This window comes from Heterodontus francisci, chromosome 34 (genome assembly GCF_036365525.1).
Source record: "Heterodontus francisci isolate sHetFra1 chromosome 34, sHetFra1.hap1, whole genome shotgun sequence".
Lineage (NCBI taxonomy): Eukaryota > Metazoa > Chordata > Chondrichthyes > Heterodontiformes > Heterodontidae > Heterodontus > Heterodontus francisci.
The window spans coordinates 35,258,142-35,271,475 of record NC_090404.1 but is presented as its reverse complement, the minus strand read 5'-3'; the positions used below and the strand labels follow the sequence as shown (position 1 = coordinate 35,271,475).

Below are 13,334 nucleotides of genomic sequence, written 5' to 3'. Positions count from 1 at the left end.
GAGCTGCAGCAACCAGTGAGCATAATATGAACAGCCTACAGCAGGACATAGATAGGGTAGTAGAATGGACAGAATGTTGGCAGAAAGAATTTTATACTGACGAGTGTGAAGTGATGCATTTTGACAGAGGGATTAAGGAGAGGCAATGTAGATGTAATAGCATAGTTCTAAAGAATGTGCTGGAACAGAGGGACCTGGGGGCGCAGGTGCATAGATCTTTGAAGGTGGCAAGATATATTAAAATAGTTAGGAAAGCATAAGGAATCTTAGGCTTCATAAATAGAAGTACTCAGTACAATTTTGGTGAACCTCTATAAAGCTCTGGTTAGCCACAACTCTGTCCTGTTCTTGTCACCACATTTCAGGAACGATATGAGGGTCCTTGAGAGGGTGCTGAGGAGATTTAGCAGAAGGGCTCCAGGGATGGAGCATTTTAGTTACAAGGTTAGGTTGGCAGAGCTGGGCTTGTTCTCCTTTGAACAAAAGAGATTGAGGGGAGATTTAATAGAAGTGTACCAGATTATGACAGGCTGGGATAAGTTAGACAAGGAAGACAGCACAAGGAGTAGTGACCACAAATTGCCACTTCTGTGGAAAAAAAGGATGTTGGGGAGTATGAGGAAGCACTGTTTTTATATCTCAAGTGATAATGACCTGGAACTCGCTGCCCACAAGGGTGGTGGAAGCAGAAATGACAAACGCCTTCAGGAGGAATTCTGAGAAAAGCAGGCTTGCGGGGCTACGGGCATCGAGCCTGACTGCGTTGCTCTGTGCAGAGCTGGCATGGACCGAGCTGTCTCTTTCTCTGCTGGAAATGACTATGAAGTTTTGCAGTGCTCTCACCGCACGTGGCTCCTGTTGCTTTCATGTCACCTCATCGTTGTTTTCTATCCCTTCTTCTGGCCAGTTCAGACTAACTTCTCACCCCGTTTCTAAAATTCGGTGCTTTAGATGAGGCTCGAACTCACAACCTTGACATAGCTCATTCAATGCATTGCTGTATAAATACCGCACACTAACCGATTCGGCCACTGGAGTCAGGACACACCCCATATAGTATGGGGAACTGCAGGCAAGTTAGCCTAACATCAGTCGTCTGGAAAATGTTCTAATCTATGACAAACGAAGTATTAACAAGCAATTGGAAAATCATTGTCTGAACAAACAAAGTCAACATGTTTTTACCGAATGGAAATCTTGATTGACAAATGTATTCCAGAATTCTGAGGATGTAACTGAAAGGGCAGATAAAGGGAAACCAGGACTGCAGTATAATTGGATTTCCAAAAGGCATTCGGTAAGATACCATCGAAGATTTATATACTAGATAAAGGCTCATGGAATTGAAGTAATATATTAGCATGCAAGGAGGATCTAGAGGTTAATGGACAGAAAGCAACGAGGGATAAATGGAGCATTTTCAAGATATCAGACCGTAACTCGTGGAGTGCCTCAAGGATCAGTGCTGGGGCCACAGCTATGTCCAATACCGAGAGTGTGGTGGAAGCAGATTCGGTCCTGGGTTGAAGAGAAGATTGGTCCATACCATCATTGATGCCAGCCTTTAGATAATTCCATTGAATCCACGTGCTATCAAGAGACGGGTGAAAGCACTGAATATAGAATACACGATGGGCCCTGACACAATTCCAACTGTCATACTGAAGATCTGTGCTCTCGAACCAGCTGTGGCCTGAGAGAAGTTGTTTCAGTACAATTGCAAAAAGCACATCTTCCTGACAATGCGAAATTAGCCCAGCTATGTCCTGTCTACGAAAATCGGGAAAAGTCCAATCCGCCCATTAACTACCCCATCAGTCTACTCTCAATCATCAGCAAAATGTGGAAGGTATCGTTGACAGTGCTATCAATAAACACTTACTCAGTAACACATTGCTGACCTATGCTCAGTTTGGATTCCACCAGGGGCACTCAATTCGAGACTTCATTACAACCTTGGCCAAACATGGAAAATAGAGCTGTATTAGAGAGGTGACAGTGTCTGCCTTTGACATCAAGGTAACATTAGACCTAGTATGGGATCAAGGAGCCCGAGCAAAACTGGAGGCAATGGGAAAGAGAGGGGAAACGCTCCACGAGATGAAGTCATACCTAACACAAAGGTATGTCCTCGGGGCAGTGTTTTCCAGAGTGGTTGGCGAGGGTTAAACTAAAATGGCAGGGGGATGGGAAACTTTGCAAGGAGTCAGAGGAAGGGTGATCAAGGAAAAGAACCAAAGGGGAATAAGAAAAGTGATAGGCAGAGAAATCAAGGGCCAGAATCAAACAGGGCCACAGTGAAAAATAGTGGGAAGGAGACAAGTAATGTTAAAAAGACAAGCCTTAAGTCTTTGTGACTTAACGTGTGGATTATTAACAATCTTCTTCTTTGTCCTCCTTGTCTCCAGATACAATGGGTAAGCGCCTGGAGGTGGTCAGTGCTTTGTGGAGCAGTGCTTGGAGTGGCTATAAAGGCCAATTCGGGAGTGACAGACACTTTCACATGTGCTGCAGATAAAATTGGTTGTCAGGGCTGTTACACAGATGGCTCTCCCCTTGCATTTCTGTCTTTTTTTCCAGCCAACTGCTCAGTCTCTTCGACTCACCACGCTTTAACCCCGCCTTTATGGCTACCCACCAGCTCTGACGATCACTGGCAACTGACTCCAACGACGTGTGATCAATGTCACAGGACTTCACGTTGCGCTTGCAGACTTCTTTAAAGCAGAGACATGGACGGCTGGTGGGTCTGGTACCAGTGACGAGCTCACTGCACAATGTGTCCTTGGGGATCTTGCCATCTTCCATGCAGCTCACATGGCCAAGCCATCTCAAGCACCGCTGAGTCTGTAGGATGCATAAGTTGGGGATGTTGGCGGCCTCGAGGACTTCTGTGTTGGAGATCCGATCCAGCCACCTGATGCCAAGGATTCTCTGGAGGCAGTGAACATGGAATGAATTGAAACATCGCTCTTGGCTGAAATACGTTGTTCAGGCCTCGCTGCTGTCAAGCAAAGTACTGAGGACACAGGCTTGATACACTCGGACCTTTGTGTTCTGTGTCAGTGCGCCATTTTCCCACAATCTCTTGGCCAGTCTGGACATGGCAGTGGAAGCCTTTCCCATGCGCTTGTTGATTTCTGCATCTAGAGACAGGTTACTGGTGATAGTTGAGCCTAGGTAGGTGAACTCTTGAACCACTTCCGGAGCGTGATCACCGATATTGATGGATGGAGCATTTCTGACGTCCTGTCCCATGATATTCATTTTCTTGAGGCTGATTGTTCGGCCAAATTCGTTGTAGGCAGCCGCAAACCTGTCGATGAGACTCTGCAGACACTCTCCAGTGTGAGATGTTAATGCAGCATCGTCAGCAAACAGGAGTTCCCTGATGAGTACTTTCCGTACTTTGGTCTTCACTCTTAGACGGGAAAGGTTGAACAACCTGCCACCTGATCTTGTGTGGAGGAAAATTCCATCTTCTGAAGATTTGAACGCATGTGAGAGCAGCAGGGAGAAGAAGATCCCAAACAGTGTTGGTGCGAGAACACAGTCCTGTTTCACGCCACTCAAGATAGGAAAGGGGTCTGATGAGGCACCGCTGTACTGGATTGTGCCTTTCATATTGTCATGCAATGATGTGATGATACTTTGTAGCTTTGGTGGACATCTGATCTTTTCTAGTAATCTGAAGAGACCACGTCTGCTGACGAGGTCAAAGGCTTTGGTGAGATCAATGAAAGCAACGTAGAGGGGCATCTGTTTTTCACAGCCTTTCTCCAGTAGCTGACGAAGGGAGAACAGCATGTCAATGATCAATCTCTCTGCTCGAAAGCCACATTGTGCCTCAGGGTAGACACGCATGGCCAGCTTCTGGAGTCTGTTTAAAGCGACTGGAGCAAAGACTTCCCCACTATACTGAGCAGGGTGACTCCACGGTAGTTGTTGCAGTCACCGCGGTCACCTTTGTTCTTATAGAGGGTGATGATATTGGCATCGTGCATGTCCTGTGGTACTGCTCCCTCGTCCCAACACAGGCAAAGCAGTTTGTAGAGTGCTGAGAGTATAGCAAGGTTAGCACTCTTGATTATTTCAGGGGTAATGCTGTCCTTCCCAGGGGCATTTCCGCTGGCCAGAGAATCAATGGCATCACTGAGTTCCGATTTTGTTTGCTGTACGTCCAGCTCATCCATGACTGGCAGAGACTGGGCTGCATTGAGGGCGGTCTGAGTGACAACATTTTCCCTGGAGTACAGTTCTAGGTAGTGCTCCACCCAGAGGTCCATTTGTTTGCATTGGTCAGTTTCTGTGTCCCCTGATTTAGATTTGAGGGGGGCGATCTTCTTGATGGTTGGCCCAGAAGCTCTCTTAATGCCATCATACATATCTCTGATGCTTCCGGTGTCGGAGGCCAGCTGAATATGGCTGCATAGGTGTTGCCAGTAGTCATTTGCGCAGCGCCTGGCTGTTCTTAGTGCAGCATTTCTGGCTGCTTTAAGTGCTACAATTGTTAGCTCGCTGGGGGCTTTCTTGTTGTTCAACAGTGCATTGCGCTGAGCGGCAATGACAGGGTCCAGCTCTTCAAAGTGAGATTGAAACCAGTCTGCATTCTACTTCACACATTTACCATAGGTGATCATAGCTGACACATCGATGGCGTCTCTGATGTGGGCCCACTTGGTCTCTGCATCCCCTGTGGGAGTGGTTTGAAGGGCTTTTTCAAGTTGAATTTAGAAATTTATGTAACAGCTGTGGATAAGAAATTCTGCTTGGAGTGATGCAGCTTCTTTGGTTTCAGTCTAACCTTGCTGCACACCAGGGAATGGTCGGTATGAGCAATAAAGTGGATGAATTAATTGCGCGATTGGATGTAAACAGGTACGATATAGTTGGGATTACGGAGACATCGCTGCAGGCTGACCAGAGATGGGAAACGAACATCCAGGGTATTTGAAATGAAAACAAGAAATGCTGGAAATACTCAGCAGGTCTGGCAGCATCTGTGGAGAGAGAAGTTAACGTTTCAGGTCAGTGACCCTTCTTCAGAACTGGCAAATATTAGAAATGTAAAAGGTAATAAGCAAGTAAAGTATGGGTGCGGCAAGAGATAACAAGGAGAAGGTGGAAATAGGACAAGGTCACAGAATTGTTGGCCAGAATGTCATGGAGCAATGAGACGTAAATTGTGCATTGAAAGACAAAGCATTCGTACAGAAAGGGTGTTAACGGACTGAAAATTGAACAGCTGCAAGTACAAACATGAAAAAAATAGTGGGTAAGCAAATTGATCAAACTAATGTATGGCAGATGAAGTATAATGTGAATAAATGTGATGTTATCCACTTTGGTGGCAAATGCAGGGAGGCAGATTATTATCTGAATGCCAAAAAAACTGAGAGAGGAGAATATCCAACGAGACCTGGGTGTTCTTATTCGCCAGTCACTAAACGTAAGCATGCAGGTGCAACAGGTGTTTAAATAAATGCAAATGTTAAAATGACCTTCATTGTGATAGGATTCGAGTGCAGGAGCATGAATGTCTTGCTGCAATTATATAGGGCCTTGGTGAGGCCACACCTGGAATACTGAGAAGTTTTGGTCGCCTTATCTGAGGGAGGATGTTCTTGCTCTCGAGGGAATGCAACGAAGGTGTACCAGACTGAATTTTGGGATGGCGAGACTGACGTATGAGAGATTGAATTGGTTAGGATTATATTCGCTGGAGTTCAGAAAAGTGAAGGGGTGGGGGCGGGGGTGGGTGGTGGGTGTGGGGTGGGGGCGGGTTGTGTGTGTGTGGGGGTGGGGAGGGGGATCTCATAGAAACCTATAAATTTCTAACAGGCCTTGACAGGGTAGATGCAGGAAGGATGTTCCCGATGGTGGGGGAGTCCAGAACCAGTGGTCATAGTCTAAGGATACGGGGTAAACCATTGCTCAGTGACACTTAGTTTGGGTTCCGCCAGGGCCACTCAGCTCCTGGCCTCATTATAGCCTTGGTTCAAACATGGACAAAAGAGCTGAACTCAAGAGGTGAGGTGAGAGTGACTGCCCTTGACATCAAGGCAGCCTTTGACCGAGTATGGCATCAAGGAGCCCTGGCAAAACTGAGGTCAAGGGAAATCAGGGGGAAAGCCCTTCGCTGTCTGGAGACATACCTGGTGCAAAGGAAGATGGTTGTGGTTGTTGGAGGTCAATCATCTGAGCTCCAGGATATTACTGCAGGAGTTCCTCAGGGAAGTGTCCTAGGCCCAACCATCTTCAACTGCTTTATCGATGGCTTTCCTTCAATCATAAGGTCAGAAGTGGGGATGTTCGCTGATGATTGCACAATGTTCAGCACCATTCGTGACTCCTCAGATACTGAAGCAGTCCGTGTAGAAATGCAGCAAGACCTGGACAATATCCAGGCTTGGGCTGATAAGTGGCAAGTAACATTCGCGCCACACAAGTGCCAGACAATGTCCATCTCCAACAAGAGAGAATCTAACCATCTCCCCTTGACATTCAACAGCATTGCCATCGCTGAATCCCCCACTATCAACATCCTAGGGGTTACCATTGACCAGAAACTGAACTGGAGTAGCCATATAAATACCATGGTTACAAGAGCAGGTCAGAGGCTAGGAATCCTGAGGCGAGTAACTCAGTTTCTGACTCCCCAAAGCCTGCCCACCATCTACAAGGCATAAGTCAGGAGTGTGATGGAATACTCTCCACTTGCCTGGATGGGTGCAGCTCCAACAACACTCAAGAAGCTCAACACCATCCAGGACAAAGCAGCCCGCTTGATTGTCACCCCATCTACAAACATTCACTCCCTCCACCACCGACGCACAGTGGCAGCAGTATGTACCACCTACAAGATGCACTGCAGCAATGCACCAAGGCTCCTTAGACAGCACCTTCCAAACCCGCGACATCTACCAACTAGAAGGACAAGGGCAGCAAATACATGGGAACACCACTACCTGCAAGTTCCCCTCCAAGTCACACACCATCCTGACTTGGAACGATATCGCCGCTCCTTCACTGTCACTTGGTCAAAATCCTGGAACTCCCTTCCTAACAGCACTGTGGGTATACCTACACCAAATGGACTGCAGCGGTTCAGGAAGGGAGCTCACCATCACCTTCTCAAGGGCAATTAGGGATGGGCAATAAATGCTGGCCTGGCCAGCGTCGCCCACATCCCATGAATGAATTTTTAAAAATTCAGGACTGAGATGAGGAGACGTTTCTTCACCCAGAAAGTGGTGAACCTGTGGAATTCGCTCCCCCAGAAAGCAGTTGAGGTCAAAACATTGTATGTTTTCAAGCTCTTGGGCTCAAAGGGATCGATGGATGTGGAGGAAAAGCAGAAACAGATTAGTGAGTTGTATGATCAGCCATGATCATAATGAATGGCGGACCAGGCTCGAAGGGCCGAATGGCCTACTCCTGCTCCTATCTTCTATACTTCTATTTTAAAAGGAAGATGGTTGTGTTGTTGGGCGTCAATCATCTCAGCTCCTGGACATAATTGCAGGAGTTCCTCAGAGTCTTGTCCTGGACCCAATCAACTTCCGATTCTTCATCAATGACCGTCCCTCCATCACGAGGTCAGACGTGGGGATGCTCGCTGATGATTGCACTATGGTTGGTACCATTCTCGACTCCTCAGACACTGAAGCAGTCCATATGCATATGCAGCAAGGCCTGGACTACAGTCAAGCTTGGACTGATAAACGGCAAGTTACAGTCACACCTCACAATTGCTGGACAATTTTCATCCCCAACAAGAGAAATTCTAAACATCTCCCCTTGAAGTTCAACGGCATTATCATTGCTGAATCCTCCACCATCAACATCCTGGGGATTAGCCTTGCCCAGAAACCAGGAACAGCGATAAACATACTGTGGCTGCAAGAGTGGGTCCGGGGCTGGAAATTCTGCAACTCATCTTCTAACTCCCCAAAACCTGTCCATCATCTAGAAGGCAGAAGTCAGGGTGTGATGGAAAGCTCTCCACTTGCCTGCATGATTTCAGCCCCAAACACACTCTGAAGGTTCAACAGCATCTAAGACGAACCAACCTGCTTCATCATCACCCTATCCACCACATTAAACATTCACTTGCTCCACTATGGTGCACAGTGGCAGCAGTACGTACCATATACATGATGTACCGCAGCAACTCACCAATGCTCCTTTCACAACTGCTTGCAAACCTGCAACCAGTATCACCTCGAAGGACAAGAGGAGTAGATGCATGGGAACACCGCCACCTGCATGCCTCCCTCCAAGTCACACAGCATCCTGACCTAGAACTATATTGCTGGGTCAAAATGCCGGAATTCCCTCCCTAACATCACTGTCTGAGTGCCTCCCCATATAGACTTCAGCGGTTCAAGAAGGCAGCTCACCATCACCTTCCCAAGCACAATTACTGATGGGCAGTAAATGCTGGCATTGCCAGGGACTCTCATATCCCAATAAGGAAGAAGAAAAATAATGGGTAATTATCTGAAGAGAAACATTTGCAGAGCTATGTTGAAAATGCAGATGTGTTGGACCAGCTGAGTTGCTCTTGCAGAGAGCCAGGATGCACAAGAAAGGCCACAGGATCTCCTTCTGTACTGTAACGATTTTGTTATTCTGTTCTATTCTGTTGTAAAAAGAGAAATTTGGCTTCAACTGCACAATATGCTGGTTAGACCATACCTGGAATACTGTGTATAGTTTTGGTCGCAGCACATTATAAAGGATACACATTGGCCTTGGAAACAGGGCAGTGAATTTTCACCAGAATGCAGCCAAGGCTCTAATGGTTAAATTATGAGATGTGATTAATTAAAATAGGCTTGCATTCCATAGACTTTGGGTGGTTAATGGGTGATTTGATTGAGTATTTTAGGATCAGGAAATGAATGAGGAGGGTAAATAGAGAGAAACGTCTTTTTCACTTGATCATTGTGGACAGGGAGCTAACTAGAAAAATTGTACTCAATTTTAAATGGTGAGGGAGCATTCCTTTTCTCCCAGTGTGCACATTCTGTCATGAATCTACCTGTTGAAAGGCACTGAGAGGGTTTCAGAGCACAGCTACTGAAACATCTGCAGATGGTGAATATCCAGACTCCTTTTGAATGAGTCGAGTGTTTCTGCCCCAACTACCCATTTAGATAGTGAGTTCCAGACCCTCACCACCCTCTGGGTGAAAAGACTTCTCCTCATCTCCCATCTCCCTTCTAACTTTTCTACCAATCACTTTAAATCTATGCCCCTCGTCTCTGATCTCTCTTCCAAAGTAAATAGGCCAGTCACCTCCACTCTATCCAGGCCCCTCAACATCTTGTACATTTCAATCAGATCTCCCGTCAGCCATCTCTGTTCCAAGAACAACCCGAAAATAAATTAACAACTCCATTTCCCATAAGATTCACAAAGCTGGAGACTGGATTTTCCTTTTCGTACCATTCAATTTTTCGCACTCCCAAGTGCAAATACTTTCCAAAACCGCCTCGCTGTCCTTCACCTTTCATCATGCCCAGGGATGAGGAAATTTAGTTATGTGGAGATTCTGGGCACGTGGCGGCCAAATACAAAGCAGCTGTAAGCTGGAAGGCCACCAGACAAAGGACTGGAAGTAGAGTAAGTGCTGCAACATGTGTGATGAGGACACCTGGACAGGACCTACCCAAAACGCAGCCTCAGTTACACACAGGCAGAAATAATCAAGGAGGAACAGGAGGAAGGAACAGCAAACATGTCTGCTGCAAAGTTCCAAAATGTGAACCACATTGACTCACACAGAGTGAACAGTCATATACACCAAGAGTGACGAAAGCCTAAAGAGAGACAGCCAGGACAAAACAGTGCCACTAATTTGGCTGAGTTCTGTTTCATTTCTGACTTCTTAAAATTTATTTCATGGGATATGGGCATCGCTGGCAAGACTAGCATTTATTGCCCATCCCTAATTTCCCTTGAGAAGGTGGTGGTGAGCTGCCTTCTTGAACCACTGCAGTCCATGTGGTGTCGGTGCACGGACAGTGCTGTTAGGGAAGGAGTTCCAGGATTTTGATCCAATATCAGTAAAGGAACGGTGATATATTTCCAAGTCAGGATGGTGTGTGGCCTGGAGTGGAACTTGCAGATAGTGATGTTCCCACTCATCTGCTGTCCTTGCCCTTCCAGGTGGCAGAGGTCACGCGTTTGCAAAGTGCTGTCGAATTGCAAAGTGCTGTTGAAGGAGTTGTGGTGAGTTGCTGCAGTGTATCTTGTAGATGATACACACTGCTGCCACTGTGCTTTGGTGGCAAAGGGAGTGAATGTTTGTGGTGGTGGATGGGCTGCCAATCAAGTGGGCTGCTTTGTCCCGGATGGAGTTGAGCTTCCTGAGTGCAGCTCCAATATCATTCAAGTAAGTGGAGAGTATTCCATCGCACTCCTGACTTGTGTCTTGTAGATGGCGGACAGGCTTTGGGGTGTCAGGTGTTGGGTTAATCGCTGCAGAATTCCCAGCCTCGGACCCGCTGTTGTAGACACAGTATGTATGTGGCTAATTCAGTTCTGTTTCTGGTCAATGGCATCCCCCAAAGTTGTTGATAGTCGGGGTTTCAGCGATCATAATTCCATTGAATTGGGGTTCCATTCCCAAAGCGGTTATAATTTGTGTTATATCGGTGACCAATGGTGCGCCACAGGGATCGGTGCTGGGACCCTTGCTGTTTCTTATATCAGCAGAAAAGCTGCTCAGGTGGAAAGTCCAAAATAAAAGCATCACATGTTAGAAAGATTCAGCAGATGAGGCAGCTTTTGTCGAGAAATCCTCTTCACGAAAAAAGATCTTTCTCAAACAATTGTGTTAGACTATCGCAGCTGCTTAAGTGGGACTGTGAATGTATAATGGTGAATACTCTGTGTTGTGGTCACAGCTACTCCAAATCCAGACAGAGCTTGCTTTATGTCTTAAACCGGCTGCTGCACCAACCAATGAAATGCATCAAATAACCAATCCTTACTTCTTGAAAATGAATTTCTTCTTGATGGAGAAAAAAAACTACTGTCTCCTTTTCCAGCATTTCACTTACACATGCCTGTGCTTCACGCTCCAACATTCAAACCCGCCCCTTCTCTCAGATTATTCCTTCCACTATTAACACTGACTTGCTTCCATTTCATTTCACTGTGGCTTAGCAGACTGTAACATTCACTTTCACGGTCTTAAAGCTGTTAACATCGCTCGGTTACCACCGCTGTTTCGAGGTTACACACGTTCCATTCACACCAAAGTTCATTTGGACCTTGAACTGAGTCTATACACTTAGGTCCGACCGCTCGGCAGACATGCCACAAAAGCAGGGCTGGCCTTTGGAAGGCCAGCGGTGGGTTGTTGACAATATTTCTTTGGGGAATCTTCTTTGGCAAGGGATGTGAATTGATGAACTGGGTTTTGTTTTCATGGCAGATGATGTTTTTCTCATGAAATGTGTTCTGTGATGAATTAATGGAGAAAGAAACTGGAACTCACTACCTGAAGGGGTGGTAGCGGCAGGAACACTCATAACATTTAATAAGTATTTAGATGAGCACTTGAAACGCCATAGCATACAAGGCTGCGGGCGAAGTGCTCGAAATGGGATTAGAATAGATGGGTGCTTGATAGCTGGCACAGATACGATGGGCCGAAGGGCCTATTCCTGTGCTGTATAGCTGTATAACTCTAAAGTTGATGAGGGTAGTGGTAATGTGATTGATGTTGTGGAGATGGAGTTTAAAAAGCATTTGGTGAAAGACCACATAATCAACTTGTTAGAAAAATTAAAGTGATGGAATTAAAGGACCAGTGGCAGCGCGGATACATAATTTTCTGAGGTACATAAAACAGAGAATAGCGAGGAGAGAAGAGGACTGATTTCCAGGGTGATGGGGAAAAGCTGGATTGTGGGATTAAACTGACTGATTTTTCAAAGAGCTGGTGCAGGCTCAGCGGGTCGAGAGGATTCCTTCTGTGTTGTAAACTACACTGATTCCATCATGGGAATTTTAACATACACTGGGAGATGCAACTCAACTCAAGGCTCAAAGACAATGATTCCCCAGAATATGTCTAATTTCAGCAATTGTCTAATGCATTGTACCAATGATTTAATTAGAAGAGCGAGCAATATCTGAGCTGTGATGGCCGAGTGGTTAAGGCGTTGGACTTGAAATCCAATGGGGAATTACCGTGCGCAGGTTCAAACCCTGCTCGCAGCGGCTTTGTGTCTTTTTTCTTGAGTTGACTACTCAGTTTGCTGGTTGGAAATGTTCAAATGTCTCAATATCAATCAGAGATCGTGGATTTGTCATAAACTGAACAAAAGGCAAAAAATGTGTGAGAAATAAACAAACAAATCAGCCTGTTGAAGGTGAAGAAATGGGAAAAGCAGTTAATATTGAAAGGCGTGGGTGAGCTTCACTGGTGTTCGAGTGGTGTGGGCTCAATGCATTCACTCTCGCGTTCTGGGTTCGATTCCTGGTCAGAAAGTAATCAGTTTTTTTACTGTGATGACAACTCTCACAAACGTGACTGACATTAAAAAGAAACAGCAAATGGTTCGCAACTCGGCGGTCATAGAGTTATACAGCAGAAAAACAGGCCCTTCGGCCAATCGTGTCTGTGCCAGTCATGAAGAACCTAACTATTCTCATCCCATTTTGCAGCACTTGGTCCGTAGCCTTGTATTCTCTGCCGTTTCAAGTGCTCATCGAAATACTTGGTAAATGTTGTGAGGGTTCCTGCCTCTCCCAACCCTTTTCAGGCAGTGTGGTCCAAATTCCAAACACCCTCTGAGTGAACTTTTTCCCTCAAATCCACTCTAAACCTCCTGCCCCCTACCTTAAATCTATGCCCCCTGGTTATTGACACGTCCACGAAGGAAAAAGTTTCTTCCTGTCGAACCTATCAATGCCCCTCATAATTTTGTATACCTCAATCGTGTCCCCCCTCAGCCTTCTCTACTCTCAGGAAAATAACTCGAGCCATTTCAGTCTCTCTTCAAAACTGAAATGCTCCAGGTCAGAAAACATCATCCTGAATCGCCTCTGCACCCTCTCCAGGGCAATCACATCCTTCCTATAGTGTGCTGCCCAGAGTACTGTGCACAGTACACCAACTGTGGCCGAACTAGCATTTTATACAGCTCCATCATAACCTCCCTGCTCTTATATTCTGTGCCTTGGCTAATAAAGGCAATTATCCCATATGCCTGCCTAACCACCTCATCTGCCAGTGCTGCTGCATTCAGTGGTCTATAGACAAGTACACCAAGGTCCCCCAGACATTCTGTACTTCCTAGGGTCCTACCATC

At 46.1% G+C, this 13,334-nt stretch overlaps 1 non-coding gene across 1 annotated transcript; it reads left to right on the top strand.

Moving 5' to 3' along the window:
• Nucleotides 1-12,156: 12,156 nt before the first annotated feature.
• trnas-uga (transfer RNA serine (anticodon UGA)) lies at nt 12,157-12,240 on the top strand. The gene has a single exon. It is a non-coding gene; the product is annotated as a tRNA-Ser (tRNA).
• Nucleotides 12,241-13,334: the final 1,094 nt, after the last annotated feature.